The sequence below is a fragment of the Salmo salar genome, chromosome 23 (genome assembly GCF_965601325.2).
Source record: "Salmo salar chromosome 23, fSalSal1, whole genome shotgun sequence".
In the NCBI taxonomy this organism is placed as follows: Eukaryota; Metazoa; Chordata; class Actinopteri; order Salmoniformes; family Salmonidae; genus Salmo; species Salmo salar.
Genome location: NC_138313.1, coordinates 2,379,475 through 2,400,278, shown reverse-complemented (window position 1 = coordinate 2,400,278; position 20,804 = coordinate 2,379,475). Strand labels below are relative to the sequence as shown.

The 20,804-nt window shown below is 45.1% G+C and overlaps 1 long non-coding RNA gene across 1 annotated transcript; it reads left to right on the top strand.

Annotated features, from left to right (window-relative positions):
- The first annotated feature begins 930 nt into the window (after positions 1–930).
- Positions 931–5,258, top strand: LOC123729817 (uncharacterized). The gene is made up of 3 exons (XR_006761472.2): positions 931–1,063; positions 1,266–1,385; positions 5,127–5,258. It is a non-coding gene; the product is annotated as an uncharacterized LOC123729817 (long non-coding RNA).
- Positions 5,259–20,804: the final 15,546 nt, after the last annotated feature.

Below are 20,804 nucleotides of genomic sequence, written 5' to 3'. Positions count from 1 at the left end.
CAAGTTACCCCACAGAGAGACTCGCTTAGCATACCATTTGAAGTATTTTAGACCACATAGGCCTAATAAAACATGGTACATGGTACAGACCCACCGACATAGTATCCCCTCGTGAAGAAAAGCACGAGCTAATATGCAATTCCAATATTGCCAAAAATAATTAAGATACTGAGAGACCTATAGTATATAATCAATAGGCCTATATCAATTGAATTACAAACTATGGCTTAAGGGAATGATGAGCGGATAAGTGGCTACCGAGGGTAGTCATAACTATTTGTTCAGCACTTTTGTAATGTACAGTGACAGAATTCAGAACATGGGCTGTTCTTACAGTATTCTCCCTATACACAAAGTCAGAACCATATAAATTAAGGGGGCATATAAGCAAACAATGAAAGCTCGTTCAATATTCAATAACATTCTCAGGCTATAGGCTAAGTTATAAGGGGAAAAGTTGCCTAATGATTAGGGTGAGGCACATGGGCTACGAACAGCTTACTACACAACATACATTTAGTATTACTTTCTTATCTACAGTATACATACCTCCCTGGCATATTACATTTACTTAGTCAAGTCTGGCATTCTCTGGATTTATGGTGCTTTCAAGACAACTGGGAAGATAGAATCATGGCATCAGTGATCTTCAGGTCAGAGCTCCTGACTTGGACTTCTGTGTTGGATGACTGTTCAAAACCTGTTTTCCCAGTCGGAACTCATTCCCCCCCCCCCCCCCAGAGTTCCCAGTTGTCATGAACTCACTGAAGTCTGAGATTTTCCAGTTGTTTTGTAGGTGGCAAAAGTCATGCTGGATTGACAGCATGGCCAATGTATTCAACCTTTTCTGGCCCATGGTGTTGCGTGTGAATGTTTATTTTAAACTTGGAAAAGGGACCCTTAAACCCAGACTTCGACCACAAACCCTCCACTGAATAGCAGGCAGGGGAAGCAAAATAGTGATTGCTTTACATCGCTTGCAGTTAGCCGCTGATTCCTTCTAAACCACTCATTGTTGAATTTGTTTTTTCCAACTTGTATATTGTTTATGGCGAGAGCACCGGTAAGTTTTATCTATAATTTCTCTTCATATGACAAGGATTGAAAAGGATTTGCCAGTAGATTATCGACATGATTCATGATAATGACTGCTTGCTAGCTAAGATTGTGAAGTATCATAAGGTGAATGCACCAATTTGTAAGTCGCTCTGGATAAGAGCGTCTGCTAAATGACGTAAATGTAAGTATGATGTTGACATGATCAGCCAAAGCCCGGACTTGAACCCGATCGACCTGGAAATGGCTGTGCAGCGACCCTCCCCATCCAACCTGACAGAGCTTGAGAGGATCTGCAGAGAAGAACGGGAGGAACTTCCCAAATACAGGTGTGCCAAGCTTGTAGCGTCATACCCCAAAAAACTTGAGGCTGCCATAGGTGCTTCAACAAAGTAGGTTGAAGGGTCTGAATACTTATAGGAATACTGTTCATTGAGATGCATTCCAGGTGACTACCTCATGAAGCTAATTGAGAGAATGCCAAGAGTGTGCAAAGCTGTCACCAAGGCAAAGGGTGCCTACTTTGAAGAATCTCAATTATAAAATATATTTTGATTTGTTTAACACTTTTTGGTTGCTACATGATTCCATATGTGTTATTTAATAGTTCTGATGTCTTCACTTTTATTCTGCAATGTAGAAAATAATGACAAAGAAAAACCCTGGAAGGAGTAGGTGTCCAAACTATTGACTGGTACTGTAAGAAAAGCAATTTTTTTGGTGCATTAAAATAACATCAAATTGATCAGAAATACAGTGTTGACATTGTTAATGTTGTAAATGGCTATTGTAGCTGGAAACGGCCGATTTTTATTATGGAATATCTACATAGGCGTACAGAGGCCCATTATCAGCAACCATCACTCCTGTGTTCCAATGTCACGTTGTGTTAGCTAATCCAAGTTTATCACATTAAAAGGCTAATTGATCATTAGAAAACCCTTTTGAAATTATGTTAGCACAGCTGAAAACTGTAGTCCTGATTAAAGAAGCCATAAAACTGGCCTTCTTTAGACTAGTTGAGTATCTGGAGCGTCAGCATTTGTGGGTTTGATTACAGGCTCAAAATGTCCAGAAACAAAGTCCTTTGGCTTGATGGTAGCAGCTGTTAAGAAGCCTTTTGGACCTAGACTTGGAGCTCTGATTCCGCTTGCCGTGCGGTATCAGAGAGAACAGTCTATGACTAGGATGGCGCAAGTCTTTGACAATTTTTAGGGTGGCTGGAGTCTTTGACTATTTTTACGGCCTTCCTCTGACACTGCCTGGTTTAGAGGTCCTGGATGGCAGGAAGGTTGGCCCCAGTGATGTACTGGGCCGTACGTACTATCCTCTGTGCCTTGAGGTCGGAGGCCGAGCATTTGCCATACCAGGCATTGATGCAACAAGTCTGGATGCTCTCGATGTTGCAGCTGTAGAACTTTTTGAGGATCTGAGGACTCATCCCAAATCTTTTCAGTCTCCTGAGGGGAAATAGGCTTTGTCATGCCCTCTTCATGACTGTCTTGGTGTGTTTGGACCATGATAGTTTGTTGATGTGGACACCAAGGTACTCGAAGCTCTCAACCTGCACCACTACAGTCCGTCGATGAGAATTGTGGCATGCTTGGTGAGGGAGAGGTTGTTATCCTGGCACCACACAGCCAGGTCTCTGACCATCTCCCTGTAGGTTGTCTCATCGTTGTCGGTTATCAGGCCTACCACTGTTGTGTCATCGACAAACTTAATGATGATGTTGGAGTTGTGCCTGGCCATGCAGTCGTGAGTGAACAGGGAGTACAGGAGGGGGCTGAGAACGCACCCCTGAGGGGCCCCCATGTTGAGGATCAGCATGGTGGATGTGTTGTTACCTACCCTTACCACCTGGGGGTGGCCCGTCAGGAAGTCCAGGATCCAGTTGCAGAGGCAGGTGTTTAGTCCCAGGGTCCTTAGCTTAGTGATGAGCTTTGAGGGCACTATGGTGTTGAACGCTGAGCTGTAGTCAATGAATAGCATTCTCACATAGGTGTTCCATTTGTCCAGTCACTCAAGTCATAGACTGTTTTCTCTGCTACCGCATGGCAAGCGATACCGCAGCGCCAAGTCTAGGACCAAAAGGCTCATTAACAGCTTCTTCCCCCAAGCCATAAGACTGCTGAACAATTAATCAAATGGCAACCAGACTATTTACATTTGTTTTGTACACTGCTGCTACTCGCTGTTTATTATATATGCATAGTCAGTTCACCACTACCTCCATGTACAAATTACCTCGTCTAACCTGTACCCCTGCACATTGACTCGGTACCGGTATCCTCTTATATATTGCCTTGTTATTTTATTGTTACTTTTCATAATTTCTTACTTACAATTACATTTTGTGCACCAGCTGTTGTTTACAAATATACACAGACCACCACTCCCTATCTTGCCGATGCAGCATAAAACCCGCCAGCTCTGTTATTCATGTCGTCGTTCAGCCACGACTCGGTGAAACGTAAGATATTACAGTTTTTAACATCCTGTTGGTAGGAAATACGTTATCGTAGTTAGTCTATTTTGTTATCCAGTGATTGTATGTTGGCTAATAGGACTGATGGTAAAGGGAGATTACCCACTCGCTATCGGATCCTTACAAGGCACCCCGACCTACGTCCCCGATATCTCCGTCTTTTTCTCCTTTCGAATGACTGGGACGAGTCGGACGCAAAGGATTTACTTCCGACACACAACAAGGGTGTCTGAAGTAAATCCTTTGCGTCCGACTCGTTAAAGAAAAAATATTCTTCCAGTACGAGGTGTGTAATCACTGTCTTTATATCTAGAAGCTCTTTTCGGTCATAAGACGGTGGCAGAAATATTATGTATAAAATAAGTTACAAATAACGCGAAAAAAAACCCACACAATAGCACAATTGGTTAGGAGACTGTAAAACGGCAGCCATCTCACCCAGGGCCATTGTATCAATAAACTTGCACAGTACAGCTTGGGCTGGCATGACTGTGAAGACCAATATGGCATTTATCATTTTAGGTCATTGAGTGTATGTTACTGTTGCTCGTAGAATTTTTCACACAGGGCACATTTTCTTTGCCGGGTGGGCCATTTGGATAATGTTTGGGAAAATTACAGTATATTCAGTTCTCCAGGCACCACTACACCACAGCACATCAAGAGACTATGACTGATTGCTTGGCCATATTCTCAGAATGCCCAGATATTAGACTTATGTCCCAATGTGGATGAAGTGGATTGAAGTATAGAATATTAGATATTTGTCGGCCTATGTGGACAACTCTGTCTAGAGGGTCTTGTACACTCTGATCTACTATGCCATGAATCTTGGTCATATATACTCTCTTGCCTGAACTGACAACTTGTCTGGCCTGGGTGGTCATATCATCTGAGTTGGTTAGAGTGCATATGACCCGAAGGGGGCTGGTGGGAGGAGCTATAGGAGGAAAGGCTCAGGGTTTTTTTTTCTTGTTTTTTTTCAGCCAACTTGACACAACTGTGGGAAGCATTGGAGTCAACATTGGCCAGTATCCCTGTGGAACGCTTTCGACACTTTGTAGAGTCCATACCCCAACGAATTAAGACTATTCTGAGGGCAAAAGAGGGTGCAACTCAATATTAGGAAGGTGTTCCTAATGTTTTTTGCACTCTGTATATTTGCTAGCTATCCATCTGATTGATCAAGTAGAGAAAATGCCATAGTTCGCAAGATTGAAACTGCTGGGGGAAAGCTAGCTAACTTTTGCTGATGTTAACTCTCACCATCAGTCTGAGTTGAGTTCACCTTAGCTAAGTGGACTGTAGCTAGGTTTCTAGAAAATAACTAGCTATATAATTGTTAGTTATATTTTAAAGAGTAGTTACTGATATTGAACACTTTTTGTCAAACTACTTTGTTCTACTGTTTATAGATGAATTGGTGACTGAAAAAGTTAGCAATGTAAATGCCCCTCCTGATTTCACTGCAAATAATTAGGGTGATTTGGCTTGTGCGCATTTAGCTGGGTGTTTCATTAGTTAGCTAAGTTACTGACTGACTAGGCTTATTCTTATTCATGTTTTTGTTGTTGCATTTCAGGTGGAGAGTGAGTGGGATCACAGAAAGCAGCATGCTGCTGACTGACCAGGGCCCATATTCATAAAGCATCTCGGAGTAGGAGTGGTGATTTAGGATCAGTTTTGTAGATGTTATCTATGATTGTATTTTTGATTTGTGTATTTTAACTGTTGCTTGTATTCTATAAAATGTGTAAATTGTAAAATGCAGGGCTCCCTTGTAAAAGAGACCTTGGTCTCAATGGGACACCCTGTTGAAATAAAGGTCAAATCAAAATAAATATATCAATGACACTAAAGAAAGGGTTTGATTTTCAGTAACGTGCAGTAAATGCTAGCACGGCTTTTGTGATTAAAGGTAGACAAAGTGAATATGTCAGTGCTTTTACCTGTAGAAGTTTGTATGAATTTGAATGGTCAAATTCATATAAACTTCTATGGGCGAAAGCACTGAATTATACTCACTTTGTCTATTTGTCCCATTCTTCCATCTTGACTGGGATATATATTTTAGTTCACACACCTGTATTATGTGTCTGATATATAAATGGCAGGGTCTACAGACAATCACGGACTACAAAAAGAAAACCAGCCACGGCACGGACACCGACGTCTTGCTTCCAGACAAAGTATATACCTTCTTTGCCCGCTTTGAGGATAATAGAGTGCCACCAAGGACTTTGGGCTCTCCTCCTCCGTGGCCGACGTAAGTAAGACATTTAAACGTGTTAACCCTCGCAAGGCTGCCGGCCCAGGCAGCATCCCTAGCCGCGTCCTCAGAGCATGCGCAGACCAGCTGGCTGGTGTTTACAGACATATTCAAACTCTCCCTATCCCAGTGTGCTGTCTCCACATGTTTCAAGATGGCCACCATCGTTCCTGTACCGAAGAAGGCAAAGGTAACTGAACTAAATTACTATCGCCCCGTAGTACTCACTTCTGTCATCATGAAGTGCTTTGAGAGACTAGTCAAGGATCATATCACCTCTACCTTATGTCACCCTAGACCCACTTCAATTTGCGTACCGCCCCAATAGGTCCACAGACGATGCAATCGCCATCACACTGCACACTGCCCTATCCCACCTGGACAAGAGATATAGCTATGTAAGAATGCTGTTCATTGACCACAGCTCAGCATTCAACACCATAGTACCCTCGAAGCTCATCATTAAGCTTGAGGCCCTGGGTCTCAACCCCGCCCTGTGCAATTGGGTCCTGGACTTCCTGACAGGTCGCCTCCAGGTGGTGAAGGTTGGAAACAGCATTTCCACTTTGCTGATCCTCAACACTGGGGCTCCACAAGGGTGCATGCTCAGCCCCCTCCTGTACTCCCTGTTCACCCATGACTGCGTGGCCGTACACGCCTCCAACTCAATCAAGTTTGCAGACTACATAACAGTAGTAGGCTTGATTACCCACAACGACGAGATAGCTTATAGGGAGAAGGTGAGGGCACTCGGAGTGTGGTGTCAGGAAAACAACCTCTCATTCAACGTCAACAAAACAAAGGAGATGATCGTGGACTTCAGGAAACAGCAGAGGGAGCACCCCCCCCCCATCCAGATCGAAGGGACGGCAGTGGAGAAGGTGGAAAGTTTGTAGTTCCTCGGCTTACACATCACAGAAAAACTGAAATGGTCCACCCTCACAGACAGTGTGGTGAAAAATTTGCAACAGCGTCTCTTCTACCTCAGGAGGCTGAAGAAATTTGACATGTCACCTAAAACCCTCAAACTTTTACAGATGCACAATTGAGAGTATCCTGTCGGGCTGCATCACCGCCTGGTACGGTAACTGCACCACCCATAGCCACAGGGCTCTCCAGAGGGTGGTGCGGTCTGCACAACGCATCACCAAGGGCAAACTACCTCCCCTCCAGGACACCTACAGCACCCGGTGTCACAGGAAGGCCAAAAAGATGATCAAGGACAACAACCACCCGAGCCACTGCCTGTTCTCCCCGCTACCATCCAGAAGGCGAGGTCAGTACAGGTGCATCAAAGCTGGGACCGAGAGATTGAAGAATTGCTTCTATCTCAAGGCCATCAGACTGTTCAACAGCCATCACTAACACAGTGAAGCTGCTGCCTACATACAGACTTGAAATCATTGGCCACTTTAATAAATTGATCACTAGTCACTTTAATAATGACACTTTAATAATGTTTACATATCTTGCATTACTCATATGTATAAACTGTAATTTATACCATATTGCATCTGTCTATGCCGCTCGGTCATTGCTCATCCATATATTTATATGTATATATTCTTATTCCATTCCTTTACTTAGATTTGTGTGTATTAGGTAGTTGTTGTGGAATTGTTAGATTACTTGTTAGATATTGCTGCACTGTCGGAACTAGAAGCACAAGCATTCGCTACACTCGCAATAACATCTGCATGTGACCAATAAGATTTGTTTTGATTTGAATTAGGCCTTCATGGTCGAAACTGCTGCAAAGAAACCACTACTAAAGGACACCAATTAGAAGAAGGGACTTGCTTGGGCCAAAAAACATGAGCTGTGGACATTAGACCAGTGGAAATCTGTCCTTTTGTCTGATGAGTCCAAACTTGTTTATTTTTGGTTCCACCTGCTCTGTGTCTTTGTGAGACGCAGAGCAGGTGAACGGATGATCTCTGCATGTGTGATTCCCACCGTGAAGCATGGAGGAGGAGGTGTGGTGGTGCTTTGCTTGTGACACTTAACCAGCAAGGCTACAACAGCATTCTGCAGCAATGCGCCATCCCATCTGGTTTGCGCTTAGTGGGACTATCATTTGTTTTTCAACAGGACAATAACCCCAAATACACCTCCAGGCTGTGTAAGGGCTATTTGACCAATGAGAGTGATGATGGGCTGCATCAGATGACCTGGCCTCCACAATCACCCAACCTCAATCCAATTGAGATGGTTTGAGATGAGTTGGACCGCAGAGTGAAGGAAAAGCAGCCATCAAGTGCTCAGCATATGTGGGAGCTCCTTCAAGCCTGTTGGAAAAGCATTCCTCATGAAGCTGGTTGAGAGAATGCCAAGAGTGTGCACAGCTGTCATCAAGGCAAAGGGTGGCTACTTTGAAGAATCTAAAATAAACAAATCAAAATAACACTTTTTCGGTTACTACATGATTCCATAAGTGTTATTTCATAGTTTTGATGTCTTCACCATTGTTCTACAATATAGAAAATAGTAAAAATGAAGAAAAACCCTTGAATGAGTAGGTGTGTCCAAACTTTTGACTGGTACTGTACATTAATAAAAATGTATTCACTCTGGACTTGTACTGATTTTCAAAGTTTTGAGTCATAAGCTCAAAGTTTTGTCTTGATGTTGAATTTACCATAGAAGTTAATAAAAAAAAATGTGAAGACCAACGTGCCAAACATGATATGAAAAAGTTGTTTTGTAATCTAACAACTGAAAAATGAAAATGAGTTGTTTATGCAAAATCTTGGGATAGGGGGATGGAAACATTAGTTTTTTTTATCGACTTTTACAGGGAGGAGTGAGAGCGAGTACACAAAATCTATTCCATTCCAACCAGTTGCCCTGGATAATCTGCTATGTCATCACACATACAGACTGCTATAGTGAAGCAGTTTTTTTTACCTCTGTGCTCTTGTAAAAAAGGCCGTCCTGCTCCCCTCCTCTCTACCCAACATCCGCTCACAGTCCACTTAGTTTCCCTTAAGTCCTGTTCATTTGGCTGCTCAGTCTAACTTAGTTGTCACTCATGCCATTCCCAACCAATCAGAGCGCTTGGAAATGCGTGTCTGGACACTGCACCCGCCCACTCAAATCAGAGTGTTATCGCTGTCCGAAGAGAGAAGACACGTGTTTTCTGATGACTTTTTATTGTGGACAGTAACACGAATAACTGAATGTTGTGTGTGTGCATCGAAATAACCACAAGTCATTCAGAGTATCACAACAGTTCAACTACTATTCCAAAAGATTACTTGTGGAGAAGCAATTATTGGTACCATGATTGTCTATTAATTATTTTCATTTTTATTTCCATTCGCTATAAAGGGGGATCCTGTTTTTTGCTAACAATGCCTTCAGTACCTTGGTCGGTTATGAACGTCCCCGGCTCCAATGAGTGTGGGAGGTCAATCTCCCCTGGTACGCACAGACAGAGACAGATACACAGTCCCCTCCCCGATTTTATCATGGGGACAAAAAGAATGGTCATCACCAGCTTCATAAACCCGACCATTTCTATAATTTCTCTTCTTAAAATTGTATTTTAAACCTAATCTTAATCCTAGCTTTAATCACACTGCTAACCCTAACCTTATTTTGACGTCATGGCTGTGGAAGCTAGTGGAAACATATGTCACCTTGATTACTATGTCACTTTTGTTGCCATTTCACTGTGTGATAATTCTGTCAATAAAAATGTAAATGTGATTTGACTGGATTTGGTTCTCAGTACACTAAAGTGATATAATAAGAACTAAATCCTGTCAAATGAAATGTTTTATTGACAGGCTTCTCACAGTCAAATGACAACAACCGTGACATAGTAATCAAAGTGACATAGTAAAGGAATCAAATAAGTTACGTTGTAAATTCACTATACACTGCATTTGGAATGTATTCCGACCCCTTACGTAACGGCCTTATTCTAAAATGTATACAATTGTTTTTTTCCCCTCATCAATCTACATACAATAACCCATAATGACACAGCAAAAACAGATTTTAGAAATGTTTGCTAATTTATTAAAAATAAAACTTAACACATTTACATAAGTATTTAGACACTTTACTCAGTTCTTTGTTGAAGCACCTTTGTCAGCGATTACAGCCTCGAGTCCTCTTGGGTATGACCTTAGAATCTTGGCACACCTGTTCAAGTACGTGCTCTGGCTGGGCCACTCAAGGACATTCAGAGACTTGTCCCGAAGCCACTCCTGCGTTGTCTTGGCTGTTTGCTTAAGGACATTGTCCTGTTGGAAGGTGAACCTTTGCCCCAGTCTGAGGTCCTGAGTGCTCTGGAGCAGGTTTCCATCTAGGATCTCTGTACTTTGCTCCATTCATCTTTCGCCCGATCCTGACTAGTCTCCCAGTCCCTACCGCTGAAAAACATCCCCACAGCATGATGCTGCCACCACCATGCTTCACCGTAGGGATGGTGCCAGGTTTCCTCCAGACGTGACGCTTGGCATTCAGGCCAAAGAGTTGAATCTTGGTTTCATCAGACCAGAGAATCTTGTTTCTCATGGTCTGAGTGTCCTTAGGTGCCTTTTTACAAACTCCAAGCGGGCTGTCATATGCCTTTTACTGAGGAGTGGCTTCCGTCTGACCACTCTACATTAAGGCTGTCCTTCTGGAAGGTTCTCCCATCTCCACAGAGAAACTCTGGAGCTCTGTCAGAGTGGGTTCTTGGTCACCTCCCAGACCAAGGCCCTTCTCCACCGATTGGTCAGTTTGGCTGTGCGGCCAGCTCTAGGAAGAGTCTTGGTGGTTCCAAACTTCTTCCATTTAAGAACGATGGAGGCCACTGTGTTCATGGGGACCTTCAATGCTGCAGAATGTTTTTATGGCACGCATCCTCAGATCTGTGCCTTGACACAATCCTCTCTAGGAGCTCTTGGCTTGGTTTTTGCTCTGACATGCACTGTCAACTGTGGGACCTTTTATAGACAGATGTGTGCCTTTCCAAATCATGTACAATCAATTTAATTTACCACAGGTAGACTCCAATCAAGTTGTAGAAACATCAAGGATAATCAATGGAAACAGGATGCACCTGCGACGCCCAGGACTGCTGAACCAACTGCAGAGGGAGGTGCCACATTTACCCGATAGTACCTAGCAAAGGTGCAAGAGGAAGCCCAGCTGGCCGCAGCACAGATATCAGCGAGGGGCACTCCTCTCAGTAGAGCCCAGGACGCAGCCACACCTCGTGTTGAATGTGCCATCACAGATCCTAGCACTCGCCTGCCAGCCAGGCGGTATGCTGTCGTAATCGTGTCCACTATCCATTGAGAGAGCCTCTGCTTTGATAGCCACACCCCCAGGACTCTCTCACCATAGCAGACAAAGAGGTGGTCTGTTGTTCTCACTGACCGTGTCCGCTCCACATAAGGCACAGCATGCCGGAGGGAGGCCCAGACTCCCCTACCACTGCCAGGGGGTCGTAAACAGACGGGATAAAAGGGATGTTCACATGCCTGTCTGACAGAACTGTCGGGAGGAATGAAGGGTTTTGGCGGAGAGATATACTCCTCCCCCCGGGGTCCATCCGGTAGCACTCAGAACTTACCGAAAGAGCATGGAGCTCACCCACCCTCTACATGGAAGTAATCACTACCAAGAAAGCCACCTTCATAGAGAGGTGTTTCAGGGAGGCAGACTCCAACGGTTCGAAAGGCAGCTTTGCCAAAGCTGCCAAGACCACATCCAAATCCCAGCTTGCCATTGAGCGGGTCCTAGCTGGACGCAGGGGACGAACCCCCTTCATAAACCTGGTGACCAAGGGATGGCGCCCCACTGGCCTGTCCATCCACCCCACATGGCAGGCAGATATAGCGACCAAATACACTCTCAGTGTAGAGGCTGCCAAGCCCTCATCCAAGCGAGACTGTAGGTATTGGAGGTCATACTGCATCCCGCATGACTCGGGCACACCCTCAGTACCAGTGCACCAAGAGTAGAGCAACCACCAGCGCAACTGGTATGTCGCGGTTGTAGCTGGTTCCCTTACGCTCTGCATGGTGTTCATTACACCTTCCTATAGTCCTAACATGGACCATTGGTGCCATTCAGTGGCCAAGCCCACAGACTCAGGCGGTGTGGCCTGAGAGAGCAGGTCCAATCTCAGTGGAAGTTGTCAAGGTGTCCCAGACAACAGGGACAGGAGAAGGCTGAACCAGGGTCATCTTGGCCAGTATGGGGCCACCAGAAGCAGACGATGCTCTGCTGTCCTGGTCCTGTCCAGCACAGACTGGATCAGGGGAAAAGAGGGAATGTGTAAAGCTCCAGCCCTGCCAATCGTGAACCAGAGCATCCAAGCCCAGAGGCCAAGGTGCTCTGAGATGGAGTACCACAGGGGGCAGTGTGCATTGTCCAGGGAGGCAAACAAGTCCACTTGCGCCCTTCCGAACTTATCCCACAGGTGCTGCACCACCTGGGGATGTAGGCTCCATTCCCTAGGTGGCGGGCCCTCCCTCGAGAGCATATCCACTGCCACATTCAGGGTACCAGGTACGTGGCTGCACGTAGAGTGCTAGACATCCCTGAGCCCAGAGAAGTAGCTTCTGTGCCATAAGATGGAGGCGGTGGGACCTTAGTCCACCCTGATGGTTGATGTAAGCCACCACTGTGGTGTTGTCCGTTCTCACCAAGACATGTCTTCCTTTCAGATGTGGAAGTAAAGACTGCAGGGCCAGCAGTACAGCTTGGAGCTCTAGTGTATTGATGTGCCTGCTGCTTAAAGGGGGTAGCCAACAGCCGCTGGCCGACCTGCCCTTGGTCACACCCCCCAAGCTGTTTGACAAGCTCCCGGCGGCACATCCTCAGCATCTCCACCCACCGGAGAGAAAGGAGTGACAGTGCCACCTCAACAATGCCCTGAGGCACTGTGCGGTCACCCACAGCTGGCGGTGACGGTGGCGCTTCGGGTGCAGCCGAAGTTGAACCACCATTGGGAGTTGAACCACCATTGAAGAGGCCAGAGATGGAGCAGGCCCAGGGAAATCAATCAACAACGAGGCCGCCGTCAGCAAGCCCAACAGGCGTTGACAGGTTAGGGCAGAAACCATCCGCCTCTGCCAAAAGCGGTCGAGGCAAGATAAGATTGCCTGAACCCTTCTAGTGGGCAGGCGTGTTCTCATGAGGACTGAGTCCAATTCCATGCCAATGAATGCCACCCTTTGGGTGGGCATCAAATGACTATTCTTGTCATTTACAGTAATGCCCAGCCCACTGATGTGGGTCAGGAGCATGCCTCTGTCCGACAAGACCTGGGTCCTGGTCGGGGCACAAATCAGCCAATCGTCCAGGTAATTGAGGATCAACAATCCTCGACACGTGAGAGGTGCCAGGACAGCGTCCATGCACTTTGTGAAAATGTGGGGTGCCAAGGAGGCCGAAGGGAAGAACCATGAATTTGTAAGCCCTCACTTCAAAATCGAATCGGAGGTACTGCCAATGAGCTGGGTAAACAGGAACATGAAAGTATGCATCCCTTAGGTCCAGCATAACAAACCACTGGTCCCTGGACACAGCCTGCAACACGTGGGCTGGGGACAGCATGTGGAACCTCAGTACCTTCAAGTACCCATTGAGGTTGTGGAGGTCCAGAATTGGTCGAAACCCTCAGTCTCTTTTTGGGACCACAAAATAAGTGGAGTAGAACCCACCTAGCCGTTCTGATGTCTCGATCCTGTGGATGACACCCTTGTCCAGGAGTGAGGACATCTCCAGCCGCAGGGTTTTCTTCAGGGGATGTGGAAGGGTGTGTCAGGGGTCCTCTCCTCTGGTCCCCCAGGCACGTCCCTATGGCAGTGACGGTTGACAGGTTGTTGCTCCACCCACACGCTTTGCCCCTCCCCGCTGTCGTCCCTCACGAGGCGATGGGGCAGGAGAGGGACCCTGAGGAGGCGGTATGAACCGTCTCAGGGTCTCCCGAACCCTACGAACCTTATCAGTCTGCTCCAGAATGTCATTAACCCCTGGGCCAAACGTCAGCCCTGGAGTGATGGGGAGAGTGGCAAATGTGCTCTGGAGAGCAGCTGGCAGACAGGATGGGGCAGCCAGAGATGGCACCAGGAGGTAACCACCTGCGCCATGGCCCGTCCATTGGAGCGGGCCACATCCCTCTGGAGCAGGGAAAGCAGGCGAGACACCTCCATCGCTTCCCGGAGGAGCTCCTTTGCACCCTCCTGCAGCTGGGGCAACAGAGTCTGCAGGTAGGCCTGCAGCAGCATGGCCATGTTGGTAAGGCGGCCAAGAGAGCAGAGGGACCCATATGTGGCTTCAAGTCCTCATCAAAGACTCTGGGGGGTCCCTGCTTCAGTCGCGGGTTCCGCCCTATAATCTCCCGGTCCAGGAGGACCATGGTGTTCATGGTCGGGTACTCCCGGAGGCCAAGTGACTCTGCGCCCACAACATAACTCCTTGGTCCAGTCTCTGCTGTGAGTCGGAAGCGGCAGAGGCCCAGCTCTCCTGAAAGGCCTCACAGAACTCAGCAGAGATGGGGACAGATGGAGAGTCATTCACTGTCCACCAGTTTGATGTCCAGTGCATTGGCTAACCGAGTGAGTAGGCCCCTCATAGCCTCTCGAGCCACTGGGGGCGATGAAGCCCCACTGCCGGCTTCTGATGGCTTGTCAATCTGGTCGTCCCGCTCACGGTGGTGAACAGTGCCAGCATTGTCCCCCAGGAACAGCCTATCACTGGCCAACAGGGAACAGCTGTCGTCGCCATCGAAGCTATCAACCTCCTGACGCAGGGCATGTAACCTCCGTTCAAGGTGGTCCCAGTGGTCCGACTCCTGCCCCTGTCCAGGATTGGCAGCAGATGGGCTCTGCCTGCAGTGGACCTGGCCACACTTCCCGGGAGGGGTACTGGGCCCAGTAGAGGGACTAACAGCTCGCTGGCGCAACACTCCTGAGGGAGGGAGCTTGTCCCCAGCCTGAGCCCGAGCCTGGCCGACCCACTCACACATATATCGAGCTTATATCGTGACCCGCTTGGAGGAATAGGAACCTGCTGAGGGATAAATTACCCGGTACCTCTGCAAAAAATGGAGAAGATCCGTGTGGGAAAAACAGGCAGACAAAAAAAAACAGCAACCAGGTAATGGACTTGATTTATGTGTTTTTTGGGGGTTTTGTTTTATGCCAACTGCAATAGCAGGTTTAATATCCAAGCAGAAAACAAAAAACAGCACCATATGATGGAGTAACTCCGTTAAGGAACTCCAAAGTTAATGTCTCAACGTAGTGGAAGCCCACCACGATACTCTTACTCTTGTGTAAGGTAAATACAGTATGTGGCAGCAAGAGCCAACAATATATTAATGGATGCACTTGGAGTTGTAGTGTAACGCTAACGAAACACAAGCACGACAAACCACGGGCGGAAGATGCAGATCAACCGTGCTCAGCAAGTGGAGCACTCAAGAGGAGGGGCTGGCCATGTGGCCAGCTGCTCCAGGCTGCAAACAGCCAGTGAGTATACTTCCACGCAAGATATTACACTTACCAGTGACTTACCAAGCGAACTTCAGAAAGATTGTACTTCAAACCATAGGGACGTCCAGTGAGAAAATGAAAGAGAACGTGTGTCGCGGCCATGGGGTCTATATATAGGGGCGGACCCCAACCGTGACACAGGTGTATACGGGAGTAAATCTGTAAATCCTCACCTCGGATGTATCCCTCCGCCTCGGAGTGATACCAATATATTGGAGTGATCCAATATAGTGAAACATAACAGACAGGAGCAGGGGGACAAACGCTGGTAGGTTTCACAAAACAAAATAAACTGGCAACAGACAGAGAACACAGGTATAAATACACTGGGGATAATGAGGAAGATGGGTGACACCTGGAGGGGGGTGGAGACAATCACAAAGACAGGTGAAACAGATCAATTTCCATATATTTTTGTTAGCTGCATGTGTGACATAACTCCACCGATCCTATTTATGATATAATTTACAAAGATTACACCTTTTTTAAACATTGTTTTGAAAAATAATGCTTTTTTTTATCAATTAGTATATTTGAGTTTAACCACAATATTTGTTGAATTATTTGTTCTGTCTTTTCTGGTGGATTAAACTAGAATTGCAACCAACTTTCTATGGCTTGTTTTAAAGATAGCGATATCTTGGAGATTATTTCATTTTCAAATAACCGAAAGTGAGAGGTTGTAATCTGAATAAAGGGAAAAAGGCCATTCTTGAACATGGGGTGAGACATTCTTTCTAATCTGCTAGAGAATCAGTTTGGATTTAAATATGACTTTTGTATGACTGACACCTTTAGTGAGCGGTCTAATACTTATTTAATAATTTCTGCCCTCTGAATTCATATTCATTATATAAATAGGCCCTTTAATTTTGTCTGACTTGCTCATAAAATGGAGACAAAAAAACAGGTCGCTGGGTGTAAGCAAGACCATAAGCAAATAGGTCAACTGGGATATGACTAAAGAGTCAATCAGTGTGATTTTTCCACAAATGGACAGGTATTTTCCTTTCCATGGTAGCAAAAGCTTAAAATGGCATCGCATTTAACCATGGCAAGGTGACTGGAAATATGGTGAATACAAACAGTGTAGTTATTCCCTCCATAAGTCAATCAAACAGGCAAAACATCAGTACAGAGACAAAGTGGAGTCGCAATTCAACAGCTCAGATATGAGACGTATGTGGCAAGGTCTACAGACAATCACGGACTACAAAGGGAAAACCAGCCACATCGCGGACACAGACGTCTTGCTTCCTGACAAGCTAAACACCTTCTTCGCCCGCTTTGAGGATAACACAGTGCCACCACACGGCCTGCTACCAAGGACTGTGGGCTCTCCTTCTCTGTGGCAGATGTGAGTAAGACATTTAAGCGTGTTAACCCTCGCAGGGCTGCCGGCCCAGACGTCATCCCTAGCCGCATCCTCAGAGCATGCACAGACCAGCTGGCTGGAGTGTTTACGGACATATTGTTGGGTCGCGTCAATTCGAATCTGGTATCAGAACAAAATAGTCAGCACAGAGTAACTTCTGATTTCTTTGTACTTTAATTAATGCAAACACTTGAATGGTAAATATGTTGTTCGTATATACGGGCTCACTGTAACACCACGCAGGGCAGACAGAGAACTGAAATGACATAAGTTCTTCCTTAAATACTTCTTGACAGACGTAGTTCCCTCTCCCTGAGGGCCTGTCATAGTAGAGGCTTGGGTGTGGTTTAGACTTACTCCAGCCTATCGTTGGCGTGCAGGCTGGTCCCAGCCTCTAGACGTGTCTTTGTTGCCAAGCATAGTTGTCTTCTAGCTTATCTTCGTGTGTGTACCCGAGAGTCAGACACCCAAGGACAGTGCCTGTTCTTGTGCCACAGCCATTCTCCCCTCTATCAGTTCCTCACATACACCTGTCCTTGAGCAGCCCCACAACCAGGCATTGTGTGTGTGTGTCACGAGTCTACTCAGCCTACACTACTAGCCAGCAACCCTCCAGTTAGTCATGTCTATTATATGTCGCTCAATCTATGTTAATACAATATAAACCTCTTATGTTTAGCATTAGTATTCATAAGTTATGCACCACAACTAATTTTATTATATAGGTTTAAATAGTTGTAATATATTGGTTATGCAAACAAATAGTTGGTTAAACCCTAACAATATTCAATCTCTCCCTATCCCAGTCTGCTGTCCCCACTTGCTTCAAGATGTCCACTATTGTTCCTGTACCTAAGAAAGCAAAGGTAACTGAACTACATGACTATCACCTCGTAGCACTTCGTCATCACGAAGTGCTTTGAGACGCTAGTTAAGGATCATATCATCTCCACCTTACCTGACACCCTAGACCCATTTCAATTTGAAAAACAGCTTCTATCTCAAGGCCATCAAACTGTTAAATAGCCGTCACTAGCACATTAGAGGCTGCTGCCTATATACATAGACTTGAAATCACAGGCCACTTTGTAACACTAGTCACTTTAATAATGTTTACATATTTTGCATTACTCATCTCATATGTACAGTTGAAGTCGGCAGTTTACATACACTCGTTTTAGAACCACTTCACAAATTTCTTGTTAACAAACTATAGTTTTGGCAAGTTGGTTAGGACATCTACTTTGTGTATGAAAGAAGTAATTTTTCCAACAATTGTTTACAGACAGATATTTCACTTATAATTCACTGTGTCACAATTCCAGTGGGTCAGAAGTTTCATACACTGAGTTGACTGTGCCTTGAAACAGCTTGGAAAATTCCAGAAAATTATGTCATGGCTTTAGAAGCTTCTGATAGGCTAATTGACATAATTTGAGTCAATTGGAGGTGTACCTGTGGATGTATATCAAGGCCTACTTTCAAACTCAGTGCCTCTTTGCTCGACATCATGGGAAAATCAAAAGAAATCAGCCAAGACCTCGGAAAAACAATTGTTGACCTCCACAAGTCTGGTTCATCCTTGGGAGCAATTTCCAAATGCCTGAAGGTACCACGTTCATCTGTATAAACAATAGTATGCAAGTATAAACACCACATGACCACGCAACCGTCATACCGCTCAGGAAGGAGACGTGTTCTGTGTCCTAGAGATGAACGTACTTTGGTGCGAAAAGTGCAAATCAATCCCAGAACAACAGCAAAGGACCTTGTGAAGATGCTGGAGGAAACAGGTACAAAAGTATCTATATCCACAGTAAAACGTGTCCTATATCGACATAACCTGAAAGGCCGCTCAGCAAGGAAAAAGCCACTGCTCCCAAACCGCCATAAAAAGCCAGAATACGGTTTGCAACTGCACATGGGGACAAAGATCGTACTTTTTGGAGAAATGTCCTCTGGTCTGATGAAACAAAATATAACTTTTTTTGCCATAATGACCATCGTTATGTTTGGAGGAAAAAAGGGGAGGCTTGCAACAACACCATCCCAACCATGAAGCACGGGGGTGGCAGCATCATATTGTGGGGGTGCTTTGCTGCAGGAGGGAATGGTGCACTTCACAAAATAGATGGCATCATGAGGAGGAAAATTATGTGGATATATTGAAGCAACATCTCAAGACATCAGTTAGGAAGTTAAAGCTTGGTTGCAAATGAGTCTTCCAAATGGACAACGACCCCAAGCATACTTCCAAAGTTGTGGCAAAATGGCTTAAGGACAAAGTCAAGGTATTGGAGTGGCCATCACAAAGCCCTGACCTGAATCTTATCAAAAATGTGTGGGCAGATCTGAAAAAGCGTGTGCGAGCAAGGAGGCCTACAAACCTGACTCAGTTACACCAGCTCTGTCAGGAGGAATGGGCCAAAATTCACCCAACTTATTGTGGGAAGCTTGTGGAAGGCTACCTGACACATTTGACCCAAGTTAAACAATTTAAAGGCAATGCTTCCAAATACTAATTGAGTGTATGTAAACTTCTGACCCACTGGGAATATGATGAAAGAAATAAAAGCTGAAATAAATCATTCTCTCAACTATTATTCTGACATTTCACATTCTTAAAATAAAGTGGTGATCCTAACTGACCTAAGACAGGGAATTTTTCCTAGGATTAAATATCAGGAATTGTGAAAAACTGAGTTTAAATGTGTTTGGCTAAGGTGTATGTTAACTTCCGACTTCAACCGTACATAAATTGGAATCACTGGCCACTTTAATAATGGAACACTAGTCACTTTAATAATTGTCATGACTCTCCTGGGTGAGGATCAAAGGCCTCACATCAGCTTGGTAAATAGCTGACAACTACCAGACCCTCTTACTCACAGAAGAGGGGAAGGGGGGGTGGACCGGTTCTGACACCTTTACATTGGGTCGTAAATTAGGCACGAGGGGTATCTCTCCCTTTTCTCCTCAATATTGGGAAATAACTATCCCTTTGTTACAGAAGGTTTTGCCGCACTAAAACTTCAACATCCATCATTGAACACTGGGACAAAATATTTCAACATCCGAAAGCGGGGAATGATGAGAGATGGAATATGGAAAATTAATATCTATTTTGTGATGTCATGAAAAATGGTATAAAGAATATTTAGAGAATATTTTTGTGACGATAGGAATGTGATTTGAGTTCTCTAACGAGATCATAGTAAGGATGATACTTTGCCTCGTAACTAGCCACGCCCTAGGGCGCTCAGAGAGAGTGTCAGCATGACGAAAACGCCCATTTTTCCTGGGGGTATAAAAGATTGAGTTAAGAATTAACATACCAGACTATAAGGACCACAAGCTGCAGCTAGGTCTACATTAGTCACGACCCTGAAAATCAACACAAGGTTTAAGAAGACGAAGTAGCCTCTTACAGACAATGTTACGGTTGAGGTGCTGTTCTAGGTACTGTATCTAAAAAAGTTAATTGAAGTAGGACCATCCGGTTACTCTTTTCAAATCATCGCCAGCTACACTGCTTTCATCAACATTCTGGGAATCATCGACACAGCTAATTAGCTGTCCTCAGAAGACCACTCTTCCAGAACGAGTGCAAGTGAACACAGGCAATAAAAAAGGACATTGTGACCTCTTGTGGACAATCAGAGCCTTACACCTGTTTCCAGTACCTGTCTTATATTATCTCCAATTTATCGTCCATGTAAAAAAACTTGTCTGATTAGGATGAATAATATCAGACGTTACCGTTTTAATTCCATGCGCTATACATTTTGCATCACAAAACTGCAGTGTAAGGGGCCTCCAAAAATGTTTTATGGACCGGATCTTTATATTTAGAACTTGGATCATGTTTCAGTAAAAATGAAATCAGACCTTCTTGTTGAGTATCTGATAATCTACCATGTTTGTAGGAGTGGTTAAAACATGCTAATAACGGTCCTCTGAGTGTATCAAAAAAGGTTTGGTATACCTCCACTGGTACGCCATCAAACCCTGGAGTTTTCACTGACTTAAAGGCTTTAATTGCATCAAGAAGGTACTCCTCTGTAATTTGGGCTTCACATGAGTTAATTAGTTAGTCAATTTTACATTATT